General features: G+C 45.9%; 1 protein-coding gene across 1 annotated transcript in view; it reads left to right on the forward strand.

Annotated features, from left to right (window-relative positions):
- Positions 1–17,500, forward strand: part of PIGG (phosphatidylinositol glycan anchor biosynthesis class G) — a 76,938-nt gene that overhangs the window by 47,219 nt on the left and 12,219 nt on the right. The gene's annotated exons all lie outside the window — the stretch shown is intronic.

Genomic DNA, 17,500 nt, shown 5'->3' on the forward strand with positions numbered 1-17,500 from the left:
TGCAGTGGTATGCGCCTGTAGTCCCAACTACTCAGGAGGCTGAGGCAGGAGGACCACTTGAGCCCAGGAGTTCAAGGCTGCAATGAGTTAGGATTGCACCATTGCACTCCAGCCTGGGCAACAGAGAAAGGGCCCATCTCTAAAAAAAAAGTGAGGAAAAAAAAAATCTCACTATCCAAAACAAACAGTCACTAACAGTTAGTGAATACAGTTCACTAAATGGAGGAAGCAGAGAGGATACACAGATGCATACATGAAAATCATACTATATATATTTATAAATAATATATATACAAATATATTTTATATATAAATATTATATAATTTTTTAATCCAAAGTAGTTATAATTTTTACATTTAACAGAAAAAGAGAAACTAAAGGAAAGGCTGCATTTTGGATGTTTCTTTTACAAGAAACATTCATAAAATATTATTTAAAAATTAAGAAAATTAATTTCTTATAACATCTATTAAGAGAGGTGGTAGCTAGCAAAGAGGGCAGCTTCTCAGGCAGAGGATACACAAAACCTTGTTTCAATATGGAAGGCTGATTGTCAACATCAAAGGAAGAGTTTCTGCCTCTTCATACCTCTGACAATGGAATATTGGTAGGACAATTCAATGACAAGATTGATACTGCTTTAAAGTATTGTTTGTGCTATACTTTAATTCTTCATTTATGCTCAATGGAGCCCTGTGACCAAGTGGGTATTTTTTTGTAACACCAATAACTTGATCAACTTTGACAATACAATCATAAGATGTTTGGAGGGGAAAACACTAGAAGGATCATTACATGGTAAAATTGATTTTTCATCCACTCAGCCACTCTGTCTTTTGAGTGGAGAGTTTAATCCATTTACATTTATTGTTATGATTGATAAGTAAGGACTTACTCCTGCCATATTACTTGTTTTCTGGTTGTTTTCTGGTCTTCTTTCTTGCCTTCCTGTCTTCCTTTAGTGAAGGTGATTTTCTCTGGTGATATGATTTAGTTTCTCACTTTTTATTTTTTGTGTATCCATTGTATGTTTTCTGGTTTGAGGCTATGATGAGGCTTGCAGATACTATCTTATAACCCATTATTTTAAGCTGGTAACTCTAGTTTTAATTAGTCCCCTTAAGTAACTTATTTAAAAAGAACCAAGCAGAAATTCTGGAGCTGACTTTGTCCCCCTTAACTTTGTCCCCCTGCTTTTTCACTTTTTTGTTGTTTCTATTTATGTCTTAATTGTATTGTCTGTGGCTTGAAGATTTGTCATTATTTTTTATCGGTTCATTTGTTTAGTCTTTCTACTTAGGATAAGAGTAGTTTACACACCACAATTAGAGTGTTATGATATTCTGTGTTTTTCTATGTAATTACTATCACCAGTGAGTTTTGTACCTTCAAAGTGATTACTTACTGCTCATTGACACCCTTTTCTTTCTGACTGAAGTATTCCCTTCAGCATTTCTTGTAGTACAGGTCTAGTGTTGATGAAATCCCCCAGCTTTTGTCTGGGAAAGTTTATTTTTCCTTCATGTTTGAAGGATCTTTTCACCAGATATACTATTCTAAGGTAGAAGTTTTTTTATTGGCCAGGCGCGGTGGCTTAAGCCTGTAATCCCAGCACTTTGGGAGGCCGAGACGGGCGGATCACGAGGTCAGGAGGTCAAGACCATCCTGGCTAACACGGTGAAACCCCGTCTCTACTAAAAAATACAAAAAACTAGCCGGGCGACGTGGCGGGCGCCTGTAGTCCCAGCTACTCGGGAGGCTGAGGCAGGAGAATGGCGTGAACCCGGGAGGCGGAGCTTGCAGTGAGCTGAGATCCAGCCAGCCTGGGCGGCAGAGCAAGACTCCGTCTCAAAAAAAAAAAAAAAAAAGTTTTTTTCTTCAGCACTTTAAGTATGTCATGCCACCCTCTCCTTGCCTGTAAGGTTTCCACTGAAAAGTCTGCTACCAGACATATTGAAGCTTCATTATATATTTTGTTTCTTTTATCTTGCTGCTTTTAGGATGCTTTCTTTGTCCTTGATATTTGGAAGTTTGATTATTAAGTGCCTTGAGGTAGTCTTCTTTGGGTTAAATCTGCTTGGTGTTCTATAACCTGCTGGTACTTGGATATTGATATCTTTCTCCACGTTTGGGAAGTTCTCTGTTATTATCCCTTTGAATAAACTTCCTTTTTTTTTTTTTTTTTTTTTTTGAGACGGAGTCTCGCTCTGTCGCCCAGGCTGGAGTGCAGTGGCCAGATCTCAGCTCACTGCAAGCTCCGCCCCCCGGGCTCACGCCATTCTCCTGCCTCAGCCTCCCGAGTAGCTGGGACTACAGGCGCCCGCCACCTCGCCCGGCTAGTTTTTTTGTATTTTTTAGTAGAGATGGGGTTTCACCGTGTTAGCCAGGATGGTCTCGATCTCCTGACCTCGTGATCCGCCCGTCTCGGCCTCCCAAAGTGCTGGGATTACAGGCTTGAGCCACCGCGCCCGGCCCCCTTTGAATAAACTTTCTATCCCTGTCTCTGTACATCTCTTAAAGGCCAATAACTCTTAGATTTGCCCATTTGAGGCTATTTTCTAGACCCTGTAGACATGCTTCATTGTTTGTTTATTCTTTTTTCTTTTGTCTCCTCTGACCACGTATTTTCAAATAGTCTGTCTTCAAGCTCATTAATTCCTCCTTCTGCTTGATCAGGTCTGTTATTAGGACTCTGATGCATTCTTCAGTATGCCAGTTGCATTTTTCAGCTCCAGAGTTTCTACTTGACTCTTTTTAATTATTTCAATCTCTTTATTAAATTTATCTGATAGAATGCTGAATTCCTTCTCTGTGTTATCTTAAATTCATTGAGTTTCCTCAACACAACTATTTTGAATTCTTTGTCTGGAAGGTGACATATCTCTCATTTCTCCATATTGCTTCCTGGTGCCTTATTGAGGTCGTTTGGTGAGGTTATGTTTTCCTGGATGGTATTGATGCTAGTAAAGACCACAGTTACTTTTGCACTAACCTAGTAGATGTTCTTCAGTGTCTGGGCATTGAAGAGGTAGACATTTCTTATAGTCTTCACTGGCTGAGCTCATTTGTACCCCTCCTTTGGAAGGCTTTCCAGGTATCTGAAAGGACTTTGTGTTGTGATCTATGCTCTATCAGCCTTAAGGAGCACCCCAAGCCCAGTAACACTGTGGTTCTTGAAGACCCATAAAGGTACCACCTTGATGGTCTTGAATAAGATCCAGGAGAACTCTCTGGATTACCAGGCAGAAGCTCTTGTTTTCTTCCCTTACTTTCTCCCAAACAAATGGAGTCTCTCTGTTCCAAGCCACCTAAAGCTGGGGTGGAGTGACACAAGCACCCCTGTGGCCACATCACTGACTACACTGGGTCAGACCTGAAGCCAGCACAACACTGGGTCTGTAGCCACTCCCTGGCTGCTGCCTACATTCACTCAACGCCTTGGGGCTCTGCAATCTGCAGTTGGCAAAGCCAGCCAGGCCTGTGTCCTTCTTTTCAGGGTGGTGAGTTCCCCCAGACCCTGGATGGGTCCAGCGGTACTGTCAGGAACTACGGTCAAAAACCTTGGAAGTCTACCTGGTGTTCTACTGCCCCTGAGCTGGTGCTGAACCACAAGACACAGTTATCCCCACTCTTTCCTCCCCTTTCCAGAAGCAGAGGAGCCTCACCTCTTAGCCACCACCACCACAGGCCATGCGGAGCACCGCCAGACCACCACTGATGTTGCCTTAAGGCCTGAGGGCTCTTCAGTCAGGTGGTGAATGCTGCCTGGCCTGGGACTCACCCTTCAAGGCAGGGGCCTCCATTCTGGCCCAGGGCAGGCCCAGAAATGCCGTCCAAGAGTCAAGTTCTGGAATTGGGGACCCCGAGAGCCCACTTGGTGTTCTACCCCACTGTGGTTATGCAGTACCTAAAGTGCAAGACAAGGTCCTCTTTGCTTTTCCCTCTGCTTTTCTCAAGCAGAAGGAGTTTTGCCCTGCAGCACAGGTGGAAGGTGCCAAGTCTCACTGAAGCCAGCAATTCTTAGAGGCTCACCAAGGCCCTCAATGTAGTACCTGGCTGTTGCTGCTGGTTATTCAGGGCCCAAGGGCTCTTCAGTTAGCAGGTGATGAATGCTTCCAGGGCTGGGTCTTTCCCTTAAGTGAAATGGGTCCCTCTCTCACCCAGGGTGTGTCTAGAAATGTCATCCAGGAGCTAGGTCCTGGAACAGGACCTCACAAATCTGACCGGTACCCTATCCTGCTGTGGCTGAGCTGGTATCTGAGATGCAAGACAATGTCCTCTCCACTCTTCTCTCATCAAGGAGAAGGAAGGAGGCTCTTTGGGAGCTTCGAGCTGTGCAGCCTGGGATTAGGGGAGGGGTGATGCCAGCACTTCCTTTTCCACTACAGCTGGTTTCTCCGTAAGTTGCACACACCCTCAGTCCACTGTCTGTGGGCCCAGTTCAGCACTAAGGCTCACCTGTGAGTTGCAGTCCTTATGGTCTAGATTGCCTCTCAGATTTCTTTAGAGACCCGGAGCACTTTAGCTCTTGTTGCTAAAGGTTTGCAGGAACTCAAGTTCCCGACCACTGTGATCAGTGATCCCCTGTGGCTGGGGCTGGCTTAAATGCTCCATCTGTGGGCAGGTATCAGCTGAGCTTGGTCTGGCACTGAGTTCTATGTCTCCGAACTGCTGTGTTCTCCCCCGCGCAGTGCTCATAGACTCTGCACCACGCCACCGCTGCTGGGGGTGGGGACGGGTGGCGTCTGCAATTCAGGACTGTTTTCTCTATCTCTTCAGTGCTGCTTTCAGTAATACAGAGTTAAGACCAGGTACTATGAGGGCTCATCTGATTTTTGGTTCTCATGAAGGTCTTCTGTGTGGATAGTTGTTAGATTGGTGTCCTCGTGGGGCTGGGGGTGGGGCGATCGGCAGAGCCGTCTATTCTGCCATCTCGCTCTGCCTCCCCGTGGTAAACTTGAGCGTAATTAAGTAAACATTGTTCCCATATTTCCAAGTCTGGGGATTCCCCACCCAAACATCACCCTCCAACTTTCACAGGACCACAAATAGACATTCATAGAAATAAAAATACAGCAATACGCAAAAACAAAATATTGAGTCACTGGGAGCCCGAGCACAGTGGTTGTGATGCCTGTTTTCAGATGCTCGTCGGACCACTCCGTGGTGTCCCGTTAAACTATTTCCTCTCCCCTTTGTGAAAACCAGTGTCTTCTGTGCAAAATTACAGATTGAATTGAATAGTTGGTTTTTGATGTGATAAATTTTTTTTTTTTTTTTTTTTTTTTTGAGACGGAGTCTTGCTCTGCCACCCAGGCTGGAGTGCAGTGGCCGGATCTCAGCTCACTGCAAGCTCTGCCTCCCGGGTTTACGCCATTCTCCTGCCTCAGCCTCCCGAGTAGCTGGGACTACAGGCGCCGCCACCTCGCCCGGCTAATTTTTTGTATTTTTAGTAGAGACGGGGTTTCACCGTGTTAGCCAGGATGGTCTCGATCTCCTGACCTCGTGATCCACCCGTCTTGGCCTCCCAAAGTGCTGAGATTACAGGTTTGAGCCACCGCGCCCGGCCGTGATAATTTTTTTGATACTAACTATAAAGCTCATTATAGGAAAAGTGCTTGAAGAAGACATTCAGATGATATATTTATTTGGATCAGGCATGTTGATACTTATGTAAACTTAACAATAATCATTGAATAAAGTAGAACTGCAGATTTTTTTTTAGAGAATGAGAAACTTTTTTTTTTTTTTTGAGACTGAGTTTCGCTCTTGTTGCCCAGGCTGGAATGCAATGGCGCGATCTTGGCTCACCGCAACCTCCGCCTCCCGGGTTCAAGTGAGTCTCCTGCCTCAGCCTCCCAAGTAGCTGAGATTACAGGCATGCGCCACCATGCCTGGCTAATTTTTTTTTTTTTGTATTTTTAGTAGAGACAGGGTTTCTCCGTGTTGGTCAGGCTGGTCTAGAACTCCTGACCTCAGGTGATCCCGCCACCTCGGCCTCCCAAAGTGCTGGGATTACAGGTGTGAGCCACCGCGCCCGGCCCGAGAAACTTTTAAAGTATCTCTGGGCATCAAAGTTATGCAGATAGTGACTAGTAGAGCCCAGATTTCAACCCAGGTATCCTATCTCACACCCCTCCACACTTTCTCTAGGATATGCTGCTGTTCACTTTTTTAGACAGTCTCACTCTGTTGCCCAGGCTAAAGTGTGTGGCACAATCTTGGCTCACTGCAGCCTCGACCTACTGGGGCTCAAATGATCCTTTCACTTCAGTCTCCTGAGTAGCTGGGATTACAGGCTCACACCACCACACCCAGCTAAATTTTTTGGGTTTTTTATAGAGATGAGGTTTCGCCATGTTGCCCAGGCTTGTCTTGAACCCCTGGGCTCAGGCCGTCTGCCCGCCTCGGCCTCCCAAAGTGCTGGAATTACAGACGTGAACCACCGCGCCTGGCCCATTCACTGTTTTCCAGTCACAACCAAAAGCCCTTTACATCTAAGGCACCCAGATAATCTCAAATTTTATCACATTTCCCATTATAGATATTTGTTTGTTTAGAAAAGGAAGTTGACTGTTAAAATTCTAATGATAAAGAAATGATAGTTATTCGGTTAGGAAATATAATGTCACTATAAATCGCATTTGGTACATGCTGATATAATGAATTATAACACAAATCCTCATATAATGAAATGGCTATTTCTCTTTGCAACACCAGAATCAAGGATTTGAGAATTTATTTTTCCTCCTATTATTCAAGAAATATTACAAAATGCAGTTTCATTATCTTTAGGATATACTTAAACTACTGGCTGTTACAAGATCAAATCTCTGGGATAATATCTGCATTAAAGACTCTGTCAGCCCATCCCCTTCTCTGCAAATAGTAACAAAATGTATAACTAAATGATCTTTTTTTTTTTTTTTGGAGACTGAGTATTGCTCTGTTGCCCAGGCTGGAGTCCAGTGGTGCGATCTCGGCTCACTGCAAACCCCCACCTCCCGGGTTCAAGCGATTCTTTTGCCTCGGCCTCCCGAGTAGCTGGGACTACAGGCACATGTCACCACGCCCAGCTAATTTTTGTATTTTTAATAGAGACGGGGTTTCACCATACTGGCCAGGCTGGTCTCGAACTCCTGACCTCGTGATCTGCCTGCCTCAGCCTCCCAAAGTGTTGGGATTACAGGCGTGTGCCACTGCGCCCCAGCGAACTAAATGATCTTTAAGATGCCAATAAGAGCTTTCCCTGCTACACGTGCGCGCGCACACACACAGGGTTAAGGAACTGGAGTAATGTTGATTTTCGAAAATTACTCTTTATTTTAATCTCTGTCTATTGACTCCCTGCTATGAAAGATGACAGTTATCACGCAGTCTTCCTTCAGTCCCCCATTTTCCAAATTTTCTGTAGAGTTATAATTTGTAAAATTGTGTATTTTGTCCTGTAATTTACACAGTTGGTCAGTTTTGATTCTGTAATAAGCGATTCACTGCTCACCCCTAGTCCTTCACCCCCTAGTCCTTTTCCCCTGCTAAATTCCTACTAACACAATTTGCAGGATGGATTTTATTGTCTAGTAATTCTTTCAAGAAGGATTCAAGGATGTTGGACTCCTAAATGTTTGCATCTCTGTCATGTCAGTCGGCTGTCTTCACAGTTTGCTGTAGGATTCTCGTGCAGCAGTTTCTTCCCTCAAGACATGATAGAAATTGCCATGCCTTGGTGTTACCTGAGGTTGCGCCTGATCTAAAAACAAACTGATTTTCTCCCCTTGTGCTTAATTTGCTTTTCCTGGTGCTTTTTCTCTTTCCCTCTTTACTTTCTACTTTCCTTCCTCCCTTCTGTTGTTTTGCCTTTGTCTTTTTTTGAGTTTACCTTTCCTTTTCATTGTCCTTTATGTAGTTCATGATTTTCTTTCCATTCCAAGTTTTCTAGGAGATTGTTTCTTAATGTACAAATATTTAGTGTTTACTTTACAAATATTTAAGTTGGTTTTTTTTTTTTGAGACAGTTTTTGCTGTATCACCCCGGCTGGAGTGCAGTGGTGCGATCTCGGCTCCCTTAAGCCTCAGCCTCCTGGTATCAAGCAATCCTCCCACCTCCCAGCCTCCCAAGTAGCTGGGACTACAAGCGCACGCCACCACACCTGGCTAATTTTTGTGTTTTTTTGTATAGATGAGGTTTTACCATGTTGCCAAGGTTGGTGTCGAACTGCTGGGCTTAGCTGATCCGCCTGCCTTAGCCCCACAAAGTGCTGGGATTATAGGCATGAACTACCACCCCTGAGTCAAATAGTTACGATTTTTATCACTTTCTAAATTTTTTTTCTATTTACAGGACATCTTCCACTTAGCCTCAGTAATTCATTGTGAAAATCCACTGTTTTGTGCTAAAATGTCAGTGGGGGATCTAGTTCCTGTTCTTTTCAATGAAAAATTATGATAATGCCTTATGTATCCTACGCAGGCTCCCAGTTTCCTGAAGGGTAACTGAGCAGTGAGATACCCACGTGGAAGGAACACAACATCACGTTAGGGTGCAAAGTGCTTAAAACATCACTTCCAGGTCACGAAACAGTTAATATGCCTGTGACGTCATTGCTCTGTGTCTGCCAGCGGGGGCTGGGCATCCCCGCAGCACCGGCACCTCCCACAGTGTCTACAGAGATTCACATGTGTTGACAATTATATTTGGGACGCAACAAGGGATGTTTCCCACATATTGTTATGTTAAGGTTGGTATTTATTGAGTTTTAAGGATATAAATTAAATTTTCTATAGAAAGGAGGCTGGAAATGGTGCGTAGAGAGGTGCATATGACCTAAGAATTTCAGGCTTAATAAGAAAGAGGCATTATCCTGGAAAACATTAACCAGGAGACATTCTTTTTTTTGAGAGGGAGTCTCGCTCTGTCGCCCGGGCTGGAGTGCGGTGGCCGGATCTCAGCTCACTGCAAGCTCCGCCTCTCGGGTTCACGCCATTCTCCTGCCTCAGCCTCCCGAGTAGCTGGGACTACAGGCGCCCGCCACCTCGCCCGGCTAGTTTTCTGTATTTTTTTAGCAGAGACGGGGTTTCACCATGTTAGCCAGGATGGTCTCGACCTCCTGACCTCATGATCCGCCCGTCTCGGCCTCCCAAAGTGCTGGGATTACAGGCTTGAGCCACCGCGCCCGGCCCAGCCAGGAGACATTCTTAAAGGGCATACCTGTATTTTTCCTTTTTTAAAAAAGTTATATCTTGGAAATGTTTGAAGTATATACAAAGTAAACAGAGTAGTGTAATGAGACCCCGGCACCCATTCCTCACCTTTAGCAATCCACACGTGGGCCTTCTGGTATCATCTTTGACTCCCTTCCTCCCAGTCAATTATTTCTTTTACAGTTTTTAGTTTTTGAGGTAAAATTTATATACATTGAAACTCAAAAAGCAAACCCAGACAATTTCAGCAAGTGGGTACATCCATGTAATTCATACCTCTCTCAAGATGTAGAATATTTCACTCTTCCAGAAAGTTCCATCATGGTCTTTCCCAGAGGCAACCACTGTTTTAATTACATTACAGATGCTCCATGCCTTCCAGTGGGGTTATGTCCCAATACACCCATTGTCAGTTGAAAATATCCTAAGTTGAAAATGCATTTAACCCACCTAAGCTACCAAACATAGCTTAGCCTCGCCTACCTTAAACATTCTCAGAACACTTACATTAGCCTACAGTTGGACAAAATTAACACAAAGCCTATTTTATAACAAAGTGTTGACACTAGTTGGAAAGAAAAATTTTTAAGTGTTGAATACTGTACTGAAAGTGAAAAAGTATGGTCGCACGAGTACAGTTACTACTGAATACATGTCACCTTCGTACCATCATAAAGTCGAAAAATTAAGTCAGCCATCATAAACTGAGGACCGTCTGTACTTTTGCCTATTCTAGAACTTCAGTGAAGTGAATTCATGCAGACAATGCGTCCTCTTCTGCTTCTAGCTTCTTTCACTCAGAATATGTCTATGGCCTCACCTTGGGGGTGAGTCTCATTTCATTCCTTTCGAGAGCTAAGTGAGACTCCATTGTGTGAGCCACCACGACTTCTTTATTCATTCTGCTGCTGGTGGGCATTTGGATTCTTCCCAGGTTTTTGGCCGTGAGGAATAAAGCCGCTGTGAATTTTCTTGTACACATCTTGTTGTGGACATATGTTTTCTCATTTCTTGGAAGAATCTCTGGGACTGGGATTTGCTAGGTCATGTAGTAAATGTATGCCCAGATTCTGAGAGGACTGCCAAGCGCCTTTCCAAAGCAGGTTTGCCAGCCCATATTCACAGCCGGCTGTGGGAGTTCTCAGTGCCAACGTCACAGCCAACATTGCGTCTTTTTAATTTTATTCATTCTGACGGGTGCATAATGTTATCTCATGGTTTTTATTTGCATTTTTCTGGTGACTAATGATGTGGAGAACTTTCTTCTGTGTGCTTGTTGTCCATTTGTACATCTTTTTCTGTGAAGTGTCTGTTCAAGTTTTTTGACCATTTTAAAAGTTGGCTTGTTGATCTTTTCCTTGCTGAGTAATGAACGTGCTTTATACATTCAGAAGACAAGTTCTTCGTCAGAGGTTTTTTGTGAATGTCTCTTCCCAGTCTGCTGCTTGGGTATTCCTTTCTAAAATGGTGTCTTTTGATGAACAGAGGTTTTCATCTGGATTAAAGCTAATGTATCTGTTATTTCTCATGTGGTTGTTGCCTCCTGTGTCTTATCTAAGAAATCTTTGTTCAGGTCACAAAGATATTCCCATGATTTTTTCTAAAATTTTTACAGTTTTAGCTTTTATATTTAGGTTTGTGATGCATCTCAAAATAATTTTTGCATCTAATATGATATGGATATTCAGGCTCTTTTTTTTCTTTCTTCCTTTCCTCATCCACCTCTCACTCTAATGCAGATAGCCATCCATTTCAGCACTACTTGTTGAAAACACTTTTCTTTCCTCATTGAATTATTCTGGCTTCTTTTTTGTTTGTTTGTTTTGTTTTGTTTTTGAGACGGAGTCTCGCTCTGCCGCCCAGGCTGGAGTGCAGTGGCCGGGTCTCAGCTCACTGCAAGCTCCACCTCCCGGGTTTATGCCATTCTCCTGCCTCAGCCTCCCAAGCAGCTGGGACTACAGGCGCCCGCCACCTCGCCCGGCTAGTTTTTTGTATTTCTTAGTAGAGATGGGGTTTCACCGTGTTAGCCAGGATGGTCTCGATCTCCTGACCTCGTGATCCGCCCGTCTCGGCCTCCCAAAGTGCTGGGATTACAGGCTTGAGCCACCGCGCCCGGCCTATTCTGGCTTCTTTGTCAAAAACAATTGATGCAAAAAGTGTGGGGTCTATTTCTGGGCTCTCTGGTAAGTTCCAGGAGTCTTTCTGTCTCTTCTTATGCCAGGACCAGACCATCTGGATTACTGTGGCTTTAGATTGTCCTGAAGTTAGATAGTAAAGTCCTTCAGCTGTAGTCTTCTTTTTCAAGATTGTTTCAACTTTTCTAGGTTCTTTGAGTTTTCATGTAAATTTTACAATCAGCTTATCCATTTCTATTTTTAAAAACATGCTGGATTATGACTGGGGTTTCATTAAATCTACAGATAAACCTGGAGAAAACAAGTCACTTAATTTGGAGTCTTTCAATTTATGAACACAATTTATTTATCTAGTTGTGGGGTTTTTGGGAATTTATCTCAATAATGTTTTATAGTTTTCAGTCCTGAGATTTGCAAGTCCTGTGTTAAATTTGTTACTGGGATTGTTTCTGTTATTTTTTGATGGTGTTTCAAATGCAGTTATCTCTTATTTTCCAGTAGTTTGTTAACAGAATATAAAAACACAATTGATTTTTGTGTATGTTGGCCTTGTATCCTGAGACCTTGCTAAACTCATAGTTTCACTGATAGTTTTGATGACTTTTTAGGATTTTCTTTTTTTTTTTTTTTTTTGAGACGGAGTCTCGCTCTGTCGCCCAGGCTGGAGTGCAGTGGCCGGATCTCAGCTCACTGCAAGCTCCGCCTCCCGGGTGCCCGCCATTCTCCTGCCTCAGCCTCCCAAGTAGCTGGGACTACAGGCGCCCGCCACCTCGCCCGGCTAGTTTTTTTGTTTTTTTTAGTAGAGACGGGGTTTCACCGTGTTAGCCAGGATGGTCTCGATCTCCTGACCTGGTGATTCGCCCGTCTCGGCCTCCCAAAGTGCTGGGATTACAGGCTTGAGCCACCGCGCCCGGCCGACTTTTTAGGATTTTCTACGTAAACAATCATGTCATCTGTGAATAGGCACAATTTCACTCCTTCCTTTTCAATCTTCATGCCTTTTGTTTATTTTTCACATGGCACTTGTACTTATTTTGTTAGATTTATACCTGAATTGATCTGTCTCTAATTTGTGGGGTGGGAGGGAGCAGTTTTCTCTGTCACCTCAATTCTCTGATGGATCTAAAGAGAAACATTGATTTTCAGTCTGCCCAGCCTTTTTTTTCTGTGAGGATAGGAGTGATGACTTCCAAGCTCTTTATATGTTGGGACAGAAACCAGAAGTCCTTCTGCTGTTTTCTTCTTCGCTAAATTCTGCATTAATTTCTTGTGTCTGCTATGGAGATTATATGACACATCTTATGCAATTTACCAGAACCTACTTAATATTGTGCTATTTCATGTAAAATAAAGGAATCTTGGAATGGTATGTTTCTGTTTAACCTCCTCTCACCCTTTTACTATTATTATTATATATATTTTATCTGTATGCATCATAAACCCCACCATACAGTTTTATGATTTTTGCTTAAACATTATATTTATGGGCCCAGCTTCAGTCTCTGCTGCTAATGGATGGGACCTTCAGCAACAGGATCCAGGTCAGCACTGGTGAGAGGGGCCCACATCAGGCCTAAGCATAGTCTGTCTGCCATCAAGGCTGCCATGTTCGTGGGCCCCCTGGGTGAGCACTGGGGTGGCTAGCTGACACTTACAGAGTGACCCAACCCGTCCAGCAGGTTCTGTGCCTCCTCCACAGTGGATGGTCACAGCTGGGCATTAATGCGCAATGCGGGAGTTGCATGCTTGGGCACATGACCGCCGGCCCATGCACGTGCTTCGTCCTGTTCTCCCCGTCAGCAGCAGGGAAACAGCCGACAGCTGTGTGTGGACTACCCATCTGTCTCACTAGGCCATGGGAACAAGCCACACAGCTCATTTCATTTCCTACACAGCACTTCATTCTTGCTACTTTTCATGAGCATGTTGTCCACCTGGCCTCTGCTCGGCCAGAATTCTGGAATCAAACTAATGTCAGTGATGCAGGGAGGCCCTTCTCAGGGCAGCGTTTCCTGTCACCAGTTCTGGCACACAGAGGACAGCAGCCCCTGCAAAACCAGGGCCCCCCAACCACTAGAGCATCCCTCCTGTGTTCATGAAGGGAGTGCCCTCTAGGTCCTCACTAGTGGGTTCCTAGGTCTCATATATTAGAATCATTCTAACATGTCCACACTAGGCCCCCACGTGCAGAGTTAGCTGGTGGGTTCCTAGGTCTCATATATTAGAGTCATTCTAACATGCCTGCCTCACTGAGCCTTTCAAGTCCTTTCCTGGCACCCTGGAAATTGCCCAGACAATTCTGGTAGCATTGGGCAATATAAGTGGTCTGCCTATTTCTTAGGGTTCCAGGAGCTGCCCCAGTAATGGCTCCAGAAATCTTTGCCAGGGCTGAGAAACCCTGAGTCACGGGTGAGTTCCCCCAAAGAGACAAGCTTTCCCTTATCTTGCCTCATATTTTGCATGCACACACACATACACACGCATGCACACACACCATCTCCATCCCATCTACACACGTGCACACACACACATGCACGCACCATCACCATCCCATCTACACACATCCACACACATATGCACACGCCATCTCCATCCCATCCACACACATATGCACGCACCATCTCCATCCCATCCACACACATATGCACGCACCATCTCCATCCCGTCTACACACAGGGTCTAGCCCTCTCAAGATCCATCCCCAGGGATACTCTCATTCCTGCTGGTTTCTGTTCACCACGTCTCAGCCCCACCAGCAGTAACTCATCCCCTCCATAAGCAGGACTCTCCCTTTCCAGGTTGCCCTGGCTGAGATTGGACCCAAGTTAAGTGTTTAGCAGACAGAAGGGCTGTTCTTAAGAGGGCAAGTATACTTTTGCTGGGCATGGCCCCTGACTGGGGCTCCTCATGGGCTTTGAGCAGGGGGGCAGGTGTCTCCAGAAAGGAGGGATGAGTCCCACCTGCCCAAGCTGAGGCCCCTTCTTCCCTCTTGGGGCCTGCCTCTGGGAGCTATGCTGAGGCTGAGATTCAGCCATCTTCAGTTCTCCAGCCTCACGGCCACATCCTGCTCCTGACCCCCAGCACAGCCAGCCCTGGGAAAGGAAGCAAGAGTCCCTTCAGACTCTGTGAGGAGGACTCTGTGCCCTTTGCCCGGCCCTCATTGTCCTGGAACCTTTTCTGGGTTTCTGGTGAGACAAGATGCTCCCGGAGACAGCTGTTCCCAAGGCTGAGGGTAACGCAGGAGAGGGGGCAGGCCAGGGCGGGAGCAGTTGTCCCCAGAGCCCTCCCCACCTCCACACACAACAGCCCTCTCCCCACACAGCAGGAGGGAAAAGGATCCCACTCCGGAGAGATTGCGCGGGGCATTCTGGGTTCAAGGACAACAGCAGAGCCAATCATGGGAATTAAATAAAAGGCCTCTTGCTGATCAGAAAAGGGGGCTAAGGCCCCGCGTGCAGGTGGCGAGACGTGGGCCCCAGGCATGGCACTGGAGACTCCTCCAGGGACAGCATTGACCTGGTGGCCCAGGACAGGCACAGCTCATGCTGTGATCTGGAGCCGTGGACGGAAGCCCTTCCCTCTCAGCAGTGTCTCTGTGTGGATGATAGATTATGTCAATACCCTACTTTAGAGATGAGAACTCCAGACAGTGACTATGGTTGGGGCTCCCCCAAAAGCAGAGAACCCCTGCCTCCTCTCCCGGCTTCTCTCAGTCAGGAGCTGACACCCAAGGGCCACCAGAGAGGCAGAGACGGAAAGAACAAAGGAACTCACTAGAAACTGAGACGATAAAGAAAAAGGAATGCCTTTCCAAAAAACTATAATAAATATCCTTAGCCGGGCACAGTGGCTCATGCCTGTAATCCCAGCACTTTGGGAGGCCGAGGCGGGCGGATCACCTGAGATGAGGTGTTCGAGACAAACCTGACCAACATGGTGAAACCCCGTCTCTACTAAAAATATAAAAATTAGTCAGGCATGGTGGTGGGCGCCTGTAATCCCAGCTACTCGGGAGGCTGAGGCAGGAGAATCGCTTGAACCCAGGAGGCGGAGGTTGCTGTGAGCCAAGATCATGCCATTGCACTCCAGCCTGGGTGACAGAGTAAGACTTTGTGTCAAAAAAAAAAAAAAAAAATCAGAATGAGGTGCTTTATTTTTAGAAAAGGAACATTTAAAGAACAAGAAAGAATTTGTTAAGTAATTAAAAATGTGAAAGCAGGATTTTTTAAATTAATAAGCGGATTGGAATATAAAGCTGTGAAAATATCCTACAAAATAGAAAAAAGATAAATATAAGGAAAATGAGAGAGAGAAAAACAGAAATGAGGGACTGAGACTGAGGCACATTGCAGAAGCAGGGGTCCCAAAAGAGCAGAAGAGAGAACGTGGGAGGGAGAATTGTCGCAGAAATAAGGCGTGGACGTGTCCCAGAGCCCAAGCCTCAGGGTTTCCAGATCGAAAGGGCCCATTGGATGCCCAGTTACCTGAATTAAACACACCCCACAGGCACCTAGAGGAAAGAAGAGCTCACGTACCCGGGTGGGCAAAGCAAACCAGCCCCAGAATTCTCCACAGCAACACCAAACGCTCCAGGCCAAGGAGCCACATCCTCTAAATCCTGAGGCTGGCGACCCAGTCAAGTCAGTAAAAGAGAAGCGCGTTGTGGACACCAGGCTCTCACCGAGGGCTTTCCCCCACTCTCTCCCACGGCCACTTCCTCGCGCGGGCAGCCGGTGTGCGGAGGCGCCTCCCTGGGCAGTGGCCGGCGGGCTGGGGCGTGCATGGGGAGGACGCTGCGGTGGAGCAGGTGGGGCGGATGCGTGAGGGTGGAGGGTCGCCGGCAGGGGGCGCCTCAGCCCAGGTCCTGGGACCCCGTGGGAAGCCACGTGCAGGGACCCTCGCGGAGCAAAGGGCGGCCCAGGGTGGACGATGCAGAGGCCTGCGGGGTCTACGTGGAAAGCAATCCTGGCTCGCCTGGCGCCTCTGGAAGCTGAGGGAACGTTTTCACTTCCCTCAAAAGTTTGCAATAACTTATTGGCAGATTCATAGAAATTAGTCATTAATTTTCAGGAAAATAGGAGTTCTATAAGAAAGAAGATACAGTCAGGGAACACCGTGTGCCTCACCCACAGACGAAGTTTATAACCGTCATAAAGTAGACACCGAATACTGATTTGACAATAAATACACATGCAGATGCCCTAACTCCAGCGCGAGGGAGGGACAGATGGTGGCTTATCCAGCTGGAAACAAAATCCCAAGGCTGCATAGTAAGAAATCAGTGAACTGGCCGGGCGCGGTGGCTCAACCCTGTAATCCCAGCACTTTGGGAAGCCGAGACGGGTGGATCACGAGGTCAGGAGATCGAGACCATCCTGGCTAACACGGTGAAACCCCGTCTCTACTAAAAAATACAAAAAACTAGCCGGGCGAGGTGGCGGGCGCCTGTAGTCCCAGCTACTCGGGAGGCTGAGGCAGGAGAATGGCGTGAACCCGGGAGGCGGAGCTTGCAGTGAGCTGAGATCCGGCGACTGCACTCCAGCCTGGGCGACAGAGCGAGACTCCATCTCGAAAAAAAAAAAAAATCAGTGAACTAAAATTGAAAGTGTCTAAAATGGGCCAGGTGTGGTGGCTCACGCCTGTAATCCCAACACTCTGAGAGGCCGAGGCAGGCGGATCACCTGAGGTCAAGAGTTTGAGACCAGCCTGGCCAACATGGTGAAACCCCGTCTCTACCAAAAATACAAAAATTAGGTGGCGTGGTGGCAGGTGCCTGTAATCCCAGCTACTCGGGAGGCTGAGGCAGGAGAATTGCTTGAACCCAGGAGGCGGAGCTAGCAGTGAGCCAAGATCGCTTCACTGCACTCTCCAGCCTAGGAGACAGAGCGAGACTCTGTCTCAAAAAAGAAAAAAAAAAAGTGTCTAACATGGAAACAACCAGGGTAACAGTGTTATGACTTTTCCTTAAATATGGAGGTTTACGGCGCATTTTCCCAAAGAAACTGGTTGCTTATGAGGATAGAAAGGAGTTGAAGAAGTGAAATCATAGTACAATTTACTTTTAAACTGTATGTATTACTAGTTTGATTTAAAACTGAAATATGTATTAGTGTAATTTACCATACCAACAGGTTAATCTAGAGAAAAAAATAAATGATCATAC

This window comes from Trachypithecus francoisi, unplaced genomic scaffold, assembly GCF_009764315.1.
Source record: "Trachypithecus francoisi isolate TF-2019V2 unplaced genomic scaffold, Tfra_2.0 Lachesis_group1, whole genome shotgun sequence".
NCBI classification, from domain to species: Eukaryota; Metazoa; Chordata; class Mammalia; order Primates; family Cercopithecidae; genus Trachypithecus; species Trachypithecus francoisi.